The 17,402-nt window shown below is 42.0% G+C and overlaps 1 protein-coding gene across 6 annotated transcripts in view; it reads left to right on the top strand.

Annotated features, from left to right (window-relative positions):
• LOC125879676 (RNA binding protein fox-1 homolog 3-like) overlaps positions 1 to 17,402 on the top strand; it is a 574,563-nt gene that overhangs the window by 192,104 nt on the left and 365,057 nt on the right. For 4 of the 6 annotated variants that reach the window (XM_049561661.1, XM_049561658.1, XM_049561660.1 and 1 more), the window contains exon 3: positions 14,397 to 14,493. The exons of the other annotated variants lie outside the window; for them this stretch is intronic. The gene's annotated coding sequence lies outside the window, so the exon portion shown is untranslated. The remainder of the gene's footprint in view (positions 1 to 14,396; positions 14,494 to 17,402) is intronic. 6 annotated transcript variants of the gene reach the window in all.

Below are 17,402 nucleotides of genomic sequence, written 5' to 3'. Positions count from 1 at the left end.
TATACACAATGTAATTTTTGCATCATGGTTAGCAATGTCACATTCAAGGAGGCCTGTGTCTCTCCCTTAAGGTACGGCAGGAAATCAGAATGGTCTTGTCTGGCTTGTTAGACATTTGATGTCAGGCGAGGTTGTCCTCGGGGTATATCCAAAAAGCAGCCTGTCATCTATTCCTGCACCGCTGTCATTTGTCCAAACAATTGTGGCATATACTGTCATCTTGGGTTTTTACCTGTAACTCAACTCAGCCAGGCCCAGTCGTGACCCCCCCAGCCTTTCACCTCTTCCTCTCTTTTTCACTGTCCTCGCCTTTCATTTCTCACAGTCTATCTTTTCACTTGGTGATACTGTATTTCCCCAGCTAAAGTGTGCGATGCAGCAGCGCCTTCTGGCACGATTAAATATTTAGACGGCTGTCTATGTAGATGGCGGCTCGGAGACGCGGAGGAATAATCTGGGAGACAGCTGCTGTAGCACATCTGGGTGTCACTGATAGCAGAGGAAGGTGTGCGGCTGGTGTTGCCATGGAGGGGGAGACTTAAGAGACACAGCTGTCAATCAGCCGGGCGGCACGGGCGCCGAGGCTTCATAGCGTCCCTGCATGGTGGGCCGGCTCACACAGACTGACGCCTGACAGACTGAGGCTGCCATTGACGTCTGAGCTGAATGCACTTTTTTGGTGGAGACGACCATATGCTAATGTTGCCACTAGTGGCACGATATACTTTAAAAATATATCGGTTCAGCCTGCCTACACCCCAATCTAATCCAGTTAATCTCATGTTAGCACTGTGCTACAATGATAGGTTCAGCAGTTAATGACTCCTCTCTTTCAGTGATACTTTGACTCCCTGCAGGAGACGTTTTGGGTTTTTAAATAGTACTGATCCTTGTTTAGGTTTGCTGGTAACAGGGGGTGGCTGTAGGTGCAATGTGTCAGAACATTTGAAGAAGATTGAGTGTGAAAAGCCGCCCACTTCTTCCCCCTGCACTCTTCATCCGCCAGCAGCCTGAACTTGGAGGCTGCACAGCGGCGCTACGAGGCCGGCTGGCCTGAAAATCACTTTGTGTTCCTCTCCCAGGCACATGCGATATGGATGCGTCTCGGCTCGGCTCAGGCCCTCCCGACACCGTGATTAATGGCACTCGCTTCTCTCCCCATCTCATTCTGTTACTGTCAGAGTTAAGTGGGCCGAAGACAATAATAAACAGTCAGTCTTCTGTGAACCCCCTAACACGATCATTCCACCCCACCCGATTCCCCCTTTCCAATGAGAAAAAGAGGAAGAGAGATGGAGTGAGAGATAGAGAGGAAGTGTGGCGCATGTGTGTGTGTGTGTGTGTGTGTGTGTGTGTGTGTGTGTGTACATGTGCTGCACAGGGCAGACAAATGCAAAGTTAAAGACACAGAATCGGGGCTCAGTAATGGAAATGGAGGCTGGGAGATATGTCAATGAATCAGATTGTCTCATGAGCATGTGAAGTTTACAGAAGAGGGGGCCACCTGGTTTCAGTCTGAAAGGGCAACAACAGTGTGTGCAGGTTTTAATTATTTATCTATTGTATTATACATTTTATACCTACATTTTCTGTTTCTCCCTCCATCTCAATGCAGTATGAAAGTCAATTAGCAGAGCCATGAAAATTACAGATAATTGTATGTAATATAATTGCATGGTAATGCTGTTTACGTGCAGATTGATTTAAAAAGTCTGCGCTGCAGTACCTCACAACAATAATGCAGCACTGGCGTTGATGAATAAAGACTTGATCTTAAATGTGATAATTAAACAAGTCATAAAAGTATCTAATAGGTTGTAATACTGTATGGAAATAAATAGAAACCAGTGGGTGCTCAGAACATTAGACAAAGTACATTTAAATTTATGAAACATAGCAAATGGCTTTGCAAAATGCTTATTAGTGATGTAAAAGTGTACATCATTTGTAGTAAATAGGCTGAAACATGCAAAACCACTGCCACAGTGTGGCCCTTTCAAGTTTTCTTTATACTATTTGTGCAAACATTTGTCCTCTTCTGTCCAGGGATTCATGGGTATGCAACTGACAATATCTTATCAGGTAAATCGGCAAAAGAAAAAGGTGACTGCACACAGTTCCCAAAGAAGGATTTATTGATGATTTACAACTTTCAAAATGTCAACATTGCATATTGATCAGGTAATTCTCTGCAATAAGGTCCATATACACAGTATGCTTAACACAAGTTATCCAAAGTTGATCTCTGCCCTAAATCATGTAAACATGCACCCGTCAAATTATCTGCAATATTTACAAACTCCTGAGATATCAGTTACCTACATGACAGTCAGGAGGATGCATTCAAAAACTTTGATTATTAGGTGCAAAGGAGTGTGAATGTAGTTATAATAAATTGAATGAATTAATTTTGCCCAAAAGATTTGGAAACTTGATATTATATAAGTGGTAAACATGTTTTCCCAGAAAGATGACTCAACAAATAAGTTAACAAAAGAAGTGCAAACAAGAAACAAACAATGTATGAAAAGATAATCATCAACTCAATAAACTCATTTTGATTAAAGCTGCTACAAGGAACTTTTAACTGGATACACAAAAGTCTCTCGTTTCTGCTGATGTCTGTGCGTGACCTACAACAGCAAATGAGACCATCGGTGTGAAGATAAGCGATTTCTATATAGTGTATATCCATACCTTTAGGAAACTGTGTCCGGGTCTGTCCCAGGTCGCTTCAGGATGAAACGATTTACGGCACTCAGACGGCACACGTCATCTAGCTGCTTACATTTATAGTGACTCTTATATATAGTCGCTATTCCTCCTTCTCGCCCCGATGTCCGTGGGGAGTGAAAATAGCGAACAGCGCACAGAGAAAATCCAATCCTCGGGAAGTCAGGAAATCCTTCAGGATAAATGTTTTGTTTGCTAGCGATCTAGCATTTACCAGCCCAATCCTGGCAGGAGCCGGCGGGTCCACGGCTTTAGCTGTCTGAGGAGCCACACACAGAGGCCGCAGGTTGCGCAGATTCACCTCGCGCCAGCGGGGACGAGGAGAGCAGGGGCCGCGGGGCTGGGACACCTCATCCGGGCCGACAACAGGTACCAGCCAGGTGTCGACAGGGTCCAGCGAGTGCCGAGAAATAAAGAGGCGAGGCACCGCTTCATACTCAGTCCAAGAAGCCGTGGAAGTGCTCGCCAAACAGGCCTTCAGCCTAACCAGCTGACCGCTGCGTTTACCCCGGCGGTGGTGGCACTTACGCCGGAGAGGTGGAGCTGGGGCGCGGCAGAGGTGAGCTGGGATCCCCAGTAGGAGCAGGGGCAAAGATTTCCCGTCTTGTTGTTTCATTCATCCCCAAAACAAACCCATGCGCGAGCCAGGTAAGCCATTATGACAATACGCGCTAGAGCTCATGGGAAATATAGGCTTCATTCCGGCAAAACACTACTGCTTTTGTCCACAGGGTCGCCAAAATCAACTCAAAATGAAAGTTCCTTATAGGAGCTTTAAATAAGCAACACAGTTGAGGTCAAAAGAAAAACATGAATTTAGTTACTTAAAACTCAAATAATCAGCCTTGTTGGAAAGAAACAGTGTTATTCTAACTTTGGCACATCATATATAATTCAGAGGGTTCCCAAGACAAGTAACAAGACAGGGAAGCAGAAAATACATATTTATGCTACAAAAGATTATTAAGACTAAGATTCTTTGTTCCAATATTCTTAATATTTTCCAGATAATTGTATTTCTTCAGGCCTGAAAAAATAAGTCATTTAAAACAGGGAACAGAGGAGAACAGCACTTTAGTTCTATGCAACCTGCGATGATGGGTCTCACACTTGGTTTCAAAGGGTCGCAAGCCAGAACCACTGATGTTTCAGAAGAGGCTGATGAAGAAAATACCTTTGTAAGGGCCTTTAGGATAAACTACAGAATTCCGTCCGATTAAGAGTAAAGGAAGAAATTCAGATAACTGCAGCTGGAAGAAAGCAACGAGAACAGAGCAAGCAAAGACACTCTGGATCCCAGACCTGCCGTTTTAGTCACTAGTGAGTTGTCTCTTCCTGCAACTTCAGCCTCCTCCCCCCTCCCTGGACCTGTCACTTCACTCTGCCATATCCTCTTCAGTCGAGCACTCCCTCCTTTTCTCTCTGTCTCTGCAAGACACCGACCCACCCGCCACACAAGCGACTCAGTGCTCATACGGCAGCAACACCGCTCAATCCTCCGAGGGTTTCCGTACACAAGCAGGAATAAAGGGTCAGGGTTTGAGTTCCAGTCACTGCCCTTGGTTTCAGGGCCTCAAAAGCCTCCACTGCAGCTGCGAGACCCTTCACCACCATTACATCCACCTCCTCCTCCACCACCACCACCACCACTTCCTCCTCCTCCTCCTCCTCCTCCTCCTCCTCTTCTTCTCACTCTTATTACTGGGGATGACCTGCCTCACAGCCCTGGGCTCAGTGACCGAGAAATCCCCCGGCCCTCACCGTCCCCATCCTCCTTGCTGCTGGTGGATTGTCTTTGTGTCTACCGGAGTGGCCTCGGAGAAATGAAGTGCCATGATCTCATCACGCCGAGCCCATTGTTTTCACTCTCATGCACACTGTGTAATAGCCATGGAGATAAGGGGATGATTCAGGCCTTTCACGGAAGGAAATGTGAAAAGCCTGCCTGTGAAAAAGTGAAATTACTGTTTTGATGGCTTTTGATGGCGGGGGGCATAATTGCTGGATGGAAGGAAGGATGGAGGGTGAAATACACATAGGAGATTAGTATTTCTAATACTGGAGACGGTTGGTAGGAGGCCTGCAGAAGGTTATACACGCAGTGGGTAGTTCTAATGAAGCTGCCATGTATGTAGAAGAGCAGATTGACAAAAATAGCTCATTGTTCTTCTTTCCACAGCCACCTTTGCCCCTCTGGATTGAAACTACATTCTTGATGGCAGCACTGATTATGATATTGTTCGACGCTCATCGCCATAGTAACGGTGATTATTTTCACATTGTTTGTGCATGAAATAGTTGCCGGAGCCTTCAGGAATGGCAAACGAGCTTAAGTATTTTTGGCAACTGGCATGAGGCTCATCAACACATGCAGACAACACGGGTCGGAGGATTACAGCTTGTAGTAATGACAGGGGCAAAGCGTAAATAGTATAAATACTCCATGGGATTATAATTAGCCTTACTCTGCGCATTTAGACACACTCAAGTGGAACTAAAACCTTATTGACTTCTAGAGACAATTTCATATTAATTGGATGCCTTTTCTTTCTCGCTGACTACTTCTTGGTTTGTTTTCGAGCGGCTGACAAACACGGTGGAATAACAGAGAGCATAGCGGATTAGCATTAGCCACAGCAACAACTCCAACGTAACGAACGCCACCTTCATTGTCGTCACCTGGGCCGACAAGGATGGTGCCGATGAAGGAGAGGATGGGAATCAAAAGGGAGTCAGGGCAGCTTTGAAGTCGTCTATAAAGAGCAACTAAAAAGCGCAAAAAGGGGAGATCACTGTGAGCGGGAGACTGATAAGATAAGGCACATGCTGGTAAGGCTGTATCCTCTGGGTGGAGGAGACGGTAACATGGAGACGAGGAGGATGGGGTTTCCTGGTGGTGCTGGTGCCCGGACATGAGAGGAATTAATGTGAATCTTGTCTGCCGCCACCACCCCCTCAAAAACACACATAAACACACACACTATTTCATCTTCCATCTCAGCATTCAGCATATGTCCTCCTCCCTCTTTGTCTCCCACTCTCCCTCCCTCGTTCTATCTGCACGCTGGCCACAAATTTCTCCCTTATTTTCCATCCAGAAGTGGGGGAAAGTTGTAAAGCTAATTAAGGAGCGGGGATGCGGCAGCTCGACAGATGTGCATTGAGATGGGTGCTATTGAGTAGCGGGGATAATGGTGTGTGGACCTGGTGGGCAGCAGGGTTGTGTTGGAGGGAGCTCCTACCTGGGCGTGCATGTTAATCAGCGCGCCTGTCTGTTGAGAGCCGGGGAATTAAGGGGGAAGGGAAGCGTGTCGCCAGCCTCCAGTGAAGAGACAAAGCTGGCAAGCTGATTAAGAGCACAAATTTGCCAGTTTGGTCAGACAGGGAGATATGTGTACGAAGGAGGAAAAGGGCAAGAAAGGTGTATATTGATTAACAGCGCTGGTGGTGGTGGAAGTTAGGGGGAAAAACGACGGGTGGAAATCTACCTACCATTGTCAGGCTAAATATTTCACAGTACTTGAAGGCATCACAATACTTCAAAGGGGGCAAAAATCACAAAATGGCCATCACATATCTGCAGGGAGGCTGTGAAAGTTGTTGATAAATGTTAATAACTTAATGATTTCTCGACCCGGCGCTGAGATTTCTGCCTGTGAAAACTCACTTTGCCTGCACCCTGAACAAAAACTCCCAGCCTGATGAATTTCATGACATTCACAGTCTCCTTCACGTCCACACGCATTTTCAGCTGCTCAATAATGGAGGACAGAGCTCCAGTATGAGCAAGCAACATTCCAGTGATGAAAGCATTTGCCTTGTTTTCTTTCCTTTTGCTGTATTTTACATCAAAAGGCTGGAATCTTCCGCTCATCACACAAATATAACCACTGAGATAACCCCTAGATTAAATATATTATTTCACACAAAAAATGACTGACTGGGCCTTTGAATAGCCAGTGCCTGTCATTAACCTGCTCTAAGTTACAATGCATGGGAATGTGCAACATCCAGGATAGAATGAGGAGCAAGACAGTTTGTATTTAGCACATTAATGTTAAATACTCATAGACAGGGTATAAAAGTCTCCACACATGAGAAATACACATTTAAGGTACCATACTGACAGTTACAATACAAAAAGGACATCAACAATTTGTGTCTTATTCTCACACAACATGACGTGCAATATCTTGTAATCATCCCCTACTGGTAAAATTAAACTAGTTGTTATTATTATTATTATTAATAAACAGGTAATCTTAGTTAAAAAAACAGTTTTGAGAATTATTTTCACAATTAAAAAATAATCTTGAATTTCTATGGATTTTTAGGCAAGGCTGCCTCTGAGTATTTGTCAGGTTATTATGAGCAAGTTCCACATATTTTCTCACATCACAGTGTCCAAGATTCAAGGTAGAATCAATCATCATTCTGTCCATGTACAATATATACAGGAGAACACAATTGCATTCCTCCACTGCCACAGTGAACACAATAAGAACAGATACTAAAAAACTAAAAAAGAAGAAAAAAGTACAAAGATAGTAAAGCACAGAGTGGTATTAAGTTCAGTAAAGACAAATGGATGAAAGGTGCTGTCACATGTCAAGATGTGCCTTGTTTCATTAAAAACAATGCAAAGTTGTTATAGATAAAAAGCTAATTATCATGTCCTACATTATAATAACAATGTCTTGCAGTTCTTTTACATTGTCAATTAACAGTGCTGGTGCTGAAACAATTAGGTGATTAATTGACAGACAGAAAACTGTCAACAATTTTATTAATCAACTAATCAGTCTCAGTCACATTCACTGCTTTTAGCTTTCGCTGCCTCTCTCTCTGATCAGATAAAACAATAGATGAAGATGGATTATTTGATAAATGAAATATTATTCAGTCTCAGAAAACCGTTTCAGATTGTCACTCAGCCATTGTAACAAAAGTGTCTACAAAAAGGTGACCTGGTTGAGCACCAATTAGCAGCATGTCTCATGTAAAAGAGGCCGCCCCGAGGTTTTGTTGCAACATTAGGAAATTCACACAAGTTACAAAAAACATCACCTCTGTCCAAAGTGCAAATACACAAGTCCAAAAACAGATATTTAATAGCATTAAAAGTATATCAGGCACAGGCAACAAAGAGATTATGGACATCAATCATTTACAGAGGGTTTAGAAACGAGCAGTGGATATTTACTTCAAACATAAAGTCCTCTTTTAAGAAGTATGAATGTTATTTTATCCAATCAGATTACTGTGATGGGAGCACAACACTTTCTGAATAGAAGTTTGAAGCCAACTCCTGGCTGATATTTTAATTCAGTGTGAATAGAGATTTGCTTTAGTGACACCTTGTAAACAGCACAAAAGTTTTTTCACACATGAATGAAAAATAATTCACTCCTTTAGATAGATGCACAGCTTTATGCTTTCTTCCCCCGATATCTGCACGTTTTTAATTAGAATTATCTCCCTTTTCACCAACACAGCCTGATCTAATTTCTCCCTAATTGTTGTTATTTACACAGTAAAGGTTCACGGGTATTTATCGACATTTACTTTCCCAGATCTCAGTGTCTGTCGTCGATAATGAGTGGGGAAATTATTTTTAACACTCAGTCATTATCTGTGTGTTCAAGTAGTCTTCCTTTTAATATGCTAATGCAGCTGATATAATCAGCTGGTAATTGTAAAACACTTCAAGTACGACACATTTTGTGGCACTCTCTCCTGAATGAAGAAATCACAGCCAGGCAGCGGCACAGTGCTGCGGTTGGATGTACCGACGATCTGTTTATGTTCTCGGGAGATGTTGTGGAGGGAGCGCCCGCCATTCGATCCTGCATGGCACAAATCCAAATCACACACAGACTCCTATAGAAATGTGTAGGCCGGCGTAAAAAGCCCCATCGCTGTGTTTGTGATGCCACCACCACCACCGCCACCACCACCCACTGCAGCTTGTTTTCTCTTTCTCATCTTGCTTTTTATTCTTAAAAATCCACCTTTGATTACCATTGATCCTCCCACACATTGGTTTATACCTGCGTGCTATTCATGTCACAACATCTTAAATGAATCTTTTTTTATTGTGCGTTAACCAGAATGATGAAAGAAGTGTTCTCCCCATGTCCTCCGGGGATGCTAGTGCTTTTCTGCGGGAGAGGATGGGATCCTGACTTTGTTTTTCTCCTTCGGCTGTTATTTCCCTGAAGAGAAGAGCAGAGTGAAGGGAGCTATGAGTGATCGACTCTGCCTTTATTCTCCAGGTTTTCGGGGGATTTGAAGTTATTGAAAGTCTGGGGATGGGTGACAGCTCGGAGATGTCTATGTGATGCCTATCAGGCGTATACGCCGGCCGGCGCCGTTGTGTGTTTGCGTGCATGCATGTGTCCAGCCTTGCGGGCTGCGAGACAGAGGGCACAGGCTCCATGTTCTCAAATACATGTTATTCTTGTGGCCAATCATTTCTGCTCACACATGACATCTCTCCCAGATTGATTTCATTCAGCTGTAGAGGGCGGCAAGATCAAACAAATGTTGTCTGAAATAGCGGCGGTGGTGCAGGGAGAAGGGGGGGGGGGTCAGGGGTGGGAGGTTGCTTGCTTGAAAGATGAAGTGAGGGATGGGGATGGAGAGAAAGAGAATCAGTCATCCAGTCAGCACTGTGCCATGTGGTGACATGGTATAGCGCTACTCTATAAACCAACAATCCTTTTCACAGCGAGGTGGCTTTTTTGTAGAGGTGGTGGTGGGGCCCTATTCCTTCACGATGCCTCTGAGTACCCATCCAAGGAATAATGGATGCGTAATATGGAACGACAGCTTGCAGAGCACTATCATTAATGTTGTAATTCACTTTTAGTGTTTCTACTATTGCGCTGCAACAGGAGGCACAGATGTCACCTGAATCTGCTCCTTCTAGCAGCCAGAGCACACCCGGTTTTCACCAGCTGTCTTGGAACGCACCCTGCCAGCCCCCCCCCCCCCCCGTGTGGGCAAACGTGGGCACGAGTGAGTTTGTGAGTGTGTGTATGTGTGTGTGGTACATGTAGTCTTGCCTTGCTAGTCTTGTGAATAAAAGTTTGGGTTTTTGGACAGAAGATTTTTAGTTAGATTGCATTTTATGTTTGGTACATTTTGGTCCAAAACTCATTCTGGGGTTTAGTTTACAATTGGCTTTGGGTTAAAGGACAATTAATCATTTCTGCAAGTTCCGTTTGCTCTTTTATCAATTATATTTTTCTTTGTCCTAATCTTAGGTTATAAGATGCATACAATGAGTTCTCACTTTTCTTTTAGCCCCTTTGTTTCCTCCAGTAAAGTTAATCCATCACTTTTAATGAGAGGATGACAACCATGTTTGGCAAAGCATCACAGAACAAACATCAGGCTATAAACTTTAACATATTGGAAAACAAAAGTTCTGTTCATCATTTGATAATAATGCACATTCTGCAACACTGTTGTGTATCAACACATTGTGCTATCATATTATAAATTATAAAGCAAGGAATCTCTGCCTGTCTCTCTCTATGTCTGTCCTTCACATTTCCCAATAATCATCCATCTGATCGCCTTCATACTTGTTGGGTGTGTTGCTGGGGACTCAAGGATGTGCAGTATGAATTTGGAGGAATTTGGACACCTGACACATTTAATATTAATATCCTTCAATAAAAAGCACTTTATGCAGCAAGGGGCTCAGGGCTCTGTGGACTGTGCTCAGTTTTGCCGCTGGATGCTGAATATACTAACATTACAACCAAACCCTTTCTCTTTCCTTGAGTCAACAAGCACAAGTGGGTAGCCTACAGGAACAGCACAAGCTGCCATTGCAACTGAAACTGCATAAGTTTGCCATACTAATTTATAACACTAGCATAACTGCTGGCAAAAATACCTCTACTAATCAAATACATCTACCTGATAATCGAGGTGGTCATGCCCCTAATGTGCTTATTTGGAAATTACTACCTTCGCCAAAAGTATTTTACCGAACCACAAGTCACCACAAATTGGGTGTGTTTTTCAGGGATGGATCCACTGATTGTTGGGCCTCAGGCAAACTCTGGCTTGCTTTACTTTCCACCCTTTCTCTAACTGGGAGTGTTGGTATTGGCAGTGGTAGCAGAAATACTCAATACGTTAGTTTGTTTGTATAAGCAGCTCTCAAGAAATATGCCAGCAGCAATACCACGGGCAAAACAATAGGCATGTTGTGAGCAGGCGCTGCATAAGTATATGCAATAATGCTAATAGTATTATTCATTTGACTTTAATTCAAAGTTATTCAAAATGATAGTTCGACTTTCAACTGTCTATTATAATCAAATGGCAAATTCCTGGCCTGAAAAATGAAGTCAACGCAAAACTGCAATTCTTTAAATGGCCACTTGAGGCTAGCTTCAGAAGCGAGTCAATCCCCAGAGACTTCAATGGTACAGTTCTCAAACTTACAGCAGTATTAGTCTTTGTAGAAAATTTCAACATTTATAGCAACTGTATGTTTGTTTGTTTTTTAAAATAACTGACCAGTTTACATTTTATTAAGGCTTAAAGTTACACATATTTAAAGGCAGGGCTGCTTGAGTGACAGGCTGTCTGCGAAGTGATTCTACAGTCTCTGAGTCAGATCCACCCCTGGCTCATCAACAGCTCTGCCCTCTCATTCAGATATGGTCACTTCTGGCCTCTAAAAAAACAAGATGGTTAAGAACAAAATGCCAAACTACAGGCTTCAAAACCACAGTCCACAAACCAGTGGATGGGTAAAATTATAATAAATTACTCATACATTACGTGTGCAGGTTTTTATGATAGTAATCAACAGTGGTCTACTTACTGAAGTTTTCATAATCTGTAACATATGTGTTGTTTTGTGTGTCTTTGTGGTCGTTTCACATTTCTTTTGTTTGAATGATTTTCCAAAAAGAAATATTAACTTCTTTATACAGAGGTCTTGATACTAACAAGGCTACTGCTTATTACGATCCGACTGTAGCCAGGGGCTGTGCCACCTCATGGCCACCTCTCTGGCCCGCCCTGTTTAAGGTTATGCATTGTCTGTTGGAAAATGGCATCATAATCACTGAAATTAAGCATAATCCATATGGAGCTGATGCAGTTGGCTTGGTTTAAAAATTGTTTTATTTCCTCTCTGTCTTTAATGTATTTTGTTCACCTTTAACAATGTCTGTTCGTATTTGTGCGAATGTCCACTATTGCAATTTCAATATCCCTCATTCCTTCTAAACTACCGCAATGTGCATTAATAAACATGAAGCCCATCTGTCAACTATTTTGTCACATTGCTTCAAAGTGCAGTGTTTTCTTTTTTGCTGCAAAATGCAAAACAATAAGTAAATAATGATATGGATTTCATGGATACCAAGGCTCTTATTGAAACAGGTGTGATTAGCATATTGTTTGTGTTTCATGCTGCACCGTAGGCCTATTTGTGTTATACAGGGACCTATATGGAAATGAGCGCTTTGAAAAAAAATCAACAGAAATGTATCCTATTTCTTTAAAAGGGGCACAAATTTACTGTGAAGATCATCCTGGCAAAACCACAGAGGGAAATGTCAGAAAGGGAAAAAAAAGGTTCAAAGAGAAAATAGCTGACTGACTCTGTAAGTGAAGCTAAGCTCAAAATGAAAAATGTTCATTATATGCCCGTCAAGGTGAAAGGAAGCCATCTCCTCGCCGCTGCAGTTAAAATGTCGACCTCTCCTTCTCTGAGGGCGAAAAGAGGAGAAATGTAAAAAGAGGAGAAAACTGCACTCTGTGTGTGTGGGTGTGTGCGTGCGTGTGTGCATACATGTTTTGCATGTGTGTGTGTGAGTGACTGATCTGAGCTGCAGTTCAGACAAGGGCAGGGATGTTAATGGTGCTGCTCAGTAAAATGACCCTTACATCCGTTTCTTCATACATTTTACATTGCTTCAGAAGTCCTCATATTTTCCCCTTGTCAGCACTGTTTGTGTATCATTGTTGTGTTGGATGTGTGTGTGCGTGTGTGTGTGTGTGTGACCTCTACAACAAGCTCCGCGCCCTCTCGGACCTCTGCTTGTCTCTTTGTATGTACCTGCTCATGTTAAGGCTGTTAAATCGCACTCAGGATGCATTTTATTCAGCAGTGAAGCAGAATGTTACCGTCGACCTCTGTGGATCACAGATGCTGTCCCCGGTGCCTCATTACTGACAATTTATATAATCTAATGTTACTTGAATCACTTGCTGTGCTGGCATATGTGTTTATTTTTAAAACAGCTTTCATTCAGCGTTAACACTACGACCGCCGCGATGCTACGAATCCCTGCAAAGTAAACCAGCAGGTGGGCAGCTGAGCGGCTGACCACGTCTTTGACAAAAAAATTTCAGGGACAACCTTCATGGCCTGACTGCAAATGAGCGTAAGCCTCACAGTTTGATTTGTTGGATTCTGTGCTCGTGCCAAAGCCTGTTACAATTTTCATAAGGATTCGACACCAGCGTGGCCACATTTAACTATCTGTTATGGATTATGAGCTAACCTTCCACCTCAGAATCTTATTTCTTACAGCAGTGTTGGATGTGAAAGTTTTTCCACGTTTTTATGAATGTGAGCAGCGGCATTAAAGTACAACTGCTGTGAACTCGGTGCACATATTTTATCCCATCATTAGAAAACTCTGCGTTTTAAAGTCTTACTTCGTCTTTGCAATATATCAGTAATTAGGGAAATTTGTGAAAAAGTCTGGTGAAATCCCATGAAAAGACCAAAACCAGCAATTAATGCATCTACTAACAAGGAGTGTGTGTGTGTATCCAAAGCCTGATATATCTTCTTCCTCAGTGCTATAATGTGCCATTGTTGTCCAAAAACTCTTAAAAACACATCAGTGAGCCACACTGTTGCACTGGATGACATATTCCTTCATTACCATGAACACACACACACTGTAGTTTGTTTTAACTCCCACCTCCACCATTCTGCTGCTGGAAATTCTCACCATAGCAATAAATGTATATTCATCCACTGCCAAAAATAGTCTCCGACAAATGCATAGTTTCCTCCTGTTTCAGTAATATTTGTTAAAACCTACAGTGGTCAACTGTTACTGAGCCTTTTTTTTAAGAAGAGAAATAAAGCTACAACATTGTGAGGTGTTTTTAAAGATTTGAGTCTTTATTATAAAAACTAGTAGGCTTGGAGCTGAGAGTCACAGACAGGGTAGGCAAGTTTTGAGAGACAGACACGTTGTGGCTTTGGTCTCGTCATGGGTTGTTGACAGTAAGAAAGCCATAAAAGACCTCAGCATCATCCTTTAACTGTTAATTTTCCAGCTCACTACATAAAATGTCCATCAGCCATTAATTACTCTGTGAGATAAAGAGCGGAAACAATACTTCCACACTGAGGAAGTCGACTTTTCCGATGTTTCTCCTCTCAGTCATAGTCCCATGTCAACTGAAGGGACAATGACTAAGAGGTAACCACTCTTAATTATAACTTTATTTTAACATGTATATGTAAAGAGGAAATAAGATCACAAACAACAACATTTTAAGTACTTAACTGTAAAAACTTTACTGTGATTTCATGCCTGGTTTTATAACCTGATTGAGTAACATATCACTGTCCAACACACTGTCTGCTCTTTGTCTTACAGAAACTGATTGGCATAGTGTGGCATTGGCATTGGACTTCACTCTGAGCACCAGCAACAAGTGATTTCTCCTCTTCTCAACACCTCCAGCCTCTGACAGGTAGGATGACTCACTTTCAAAAGACCCTATATTACCGATGAATGATATCTGTAGCAGTGAACCTAAGGGTAAAAGTGGAGAGTATCCTCACACTAGGGTTGCCAAAAGTACTGATACTCTGAAAAGTATCGATACTCAAACGCTGTATCCGGATACAATACTAATTTGCAAAAGTATCGATACTAACAGTGCACGCCACCTCAGCGCCTGTCGGGTGCGCGCGACGGGTCCGACAGACGCGCTGTGCAGACAGCGTCTGGCAGGCACAGAGCCGTCGCTGCAACCTGGCTTGTTGTTGTCGCTGTGCATGCATGCACACATTTCTGTTGCTGTAATATGGCCAGCGCGGCTGCAGGAGGATCAGAGCAGCCAGTTTTGGTCAAAAATGATAAAGGAACAAGCACTCTTTGGAAATATAATATATTATTGTATAATATATTAATAGACAATGTTAGTTTAACAGGACAACACAATTATGTGTGTCTGAAAAGTTATGTTAACTGTAAAGTCACAGATTGAAGCTTAAAAAACATTTGGTTTCTCCCATAACCCCTGGTTCTCTGGTCACATAGTGAGGTAGAAACAGGAGCAACCTGAGCCTAAACTACCAACTCTATTTAATGAGCAAAGGAAATATGGTGCCAATTCACCAGAAGCACAGAAAATAAACAGGGCTGTAGATAAATACATTTGTATGGACAGATCTTGTTTCTGGTTGTTATTTATTTTGGAGGGATTTTTTGTTGTTATCATTGATGTTACTGTTCTGATCTTTATTTAAAAAATGACATGCCTCTTAATTTTTTGCTGCTGTATCGAAAATGGTATCGAGTATTGAATATTTTCCTGGGAATCAATATCGAGTTTGAAATTTTAGTATCGACAACCCTACCTCACACTGGGTTAAAGCTTGAAAACTTTTTAGGACAGAAGAAGGGCAAAGGTTCAACCCTGCTGGGAAACTACCAACATGACAAAGAACAAGATCAGAGGGAAGTTACTAAACAAAGATCTACGAAAAGCTTACAATACAACCCATACAAGAAATTGCAAAAGTTATAGAAAAAACAACAATACAAACTGAAAAAGCAGTATTGTAAGTAGATCACTAAATTGCATGACACCACAAAATATTCAATAGAATCCACTGACCAGAAAAAAAAACAAATATCTATATACCGCAGAGGAAAAATTTGCACAACAGTCTGTGCTCTCAGAATTTGGGAGGTAATGAAATGTTTCATAAAGAAATAAACATCTATTTTTTTTTCTAACACGCGCACACACGCAAAAACTATTATGGCTCAGAAAACTAAGTACAAAAAGTAAAACTCATTTGCTAGGGCCGAGATGACCTAAAACAAAAATTAATAAAACACAGAAATCTTTTTCAGTACACTGCGTCTGTACCGTCTCATTATTTAGCTCATCTTCTAATTAAAAGATGTCTCAGCAGGTCTCTAAATGCCATATTGACTTAAGTTACAAACCACTGGACAACAAAGGAATACCATTTTTCTTCTTTTGCCATTTTGTGTAATGAGCCACTGTTTCCACGTCCCTCTGCACAGTGTAAAATGAAGTAAAAATGCTTTCTTCTTGTCAGCTCGTGCTTTATGCAGACTGTTAAAAGACATCAGAACAGACTCATTGGAATGATAATCTGGTATGTGTCTGCACTTATGGAGAATATCTCGAAGCATGTCAGACTTGCATCAAAGCCGTTGTTGTAATTTTCTTTTCAAGGGCAACTTGAAAGAAGAGTCAGGAAGAAAGTGGCATTAGTTTCTTGTTTTCTCCTACAAGGCAGCCGGTTCAAAAGTAACCTAGCGCTTTCTGATGGGAATGTAGGATGATTCAGCAGGAACCCAACAGCCCATCTGACTGATTCACATTTAAACATAAACAGAAATATGGCTGCTCCAGGGAGCTCCGCAGAGGAATGGAAAGTAGCCCCAAATTTCACAGCAGCAAATCAAACGGCTTTTTTTTTTAACTCTTCCTTTCTGTTTTCCCTTTCTCTATGGCTCCCTGTAGCATTGTGCACACATAACAGCGCCTACTGATTGGGCTTATTTGAAGCACGTACCCTGACAAAAAAATGGAGAAGAGGAGATTTTCCCGTGTCACAACGGGATTGAATGTGGTTCTCCAGAAGAGGAGGGCCTGAGAGGATTATATGGCTCAGTGGGCGCTGTATTGTGTGGGGAGTGGATACAGCAGGTACCCACCGAATCCCAGCCAAGAGACAGACACAGTGTTGCTAGGGATAATGTTGCCTCCCAGCAATTAAACTCTGGAGGTTTTGGAGTGGTTTAGGAGGAAGCTTGTTAAATTATCCCATCGCGTCTTTCCCCTTTTCTCTCTCTGTCACTCTGTCTCTATGTTAACCACGTTTCTTCCCTTTTTACCGTTTGACTGGATGTAAACCTATAAGAGGAGTCATTTGCCTTGAATACTTTGCTGTTTAATTGAATCCTCCCCTGTTGGTTTATTACGTCTTTTTCAATCATGTATAGAATGCACAGAGATTGAGACATAAAAGAAAATTGCTCCTACACCCTCACTCTGTTGAGGTAAAGTGACACTAAAAATGCCAAAAGCTGCCAGTTGATGGCAGCTTTGAATTAGGAACATATAAGCTTTTATAAATCAAGACACTGAAACTCTGAAATAGTCATAATAATATGAATTTAATGCTTTATATTAAGAATTGAGTCATAAGCGGTTTACTCACTCACTTTTTACTAATTAATTATTTATTTGCACTGGCTGGTAGTTAGGAAAATGTTAGAGGATAGAACTCAATGGTAATTCAGGAGCTGTATTAACATTCTAAATGATACCATAGACTTGTGTAGGATTTTCATTACTATGTCATATTAGGGTTAGAGGTACTATATGTCACC

The sequence above is a fragment of the Epinephelus fuscoguttatus genome, linkage group LG19, assembly GCF_011397635.1.
Source record: "Epinephelus fuscoguttatus linkage group LG19, E.fuscoguttatus.final_Chr_v1".
NCBI classification, from domain to species: domain Eukaryota; kingdom Metazoa; phylum Chordata; class Actinopteri; order Perciformes; family Serranidae; genus Epinephelus; species Epinephelus fuscoguttatus.
The sequence above is the reverse complement of the archived record's forward strand: the minus strand, read 5'-3'. Positions and strand labels throughout refer to the sequence as shown.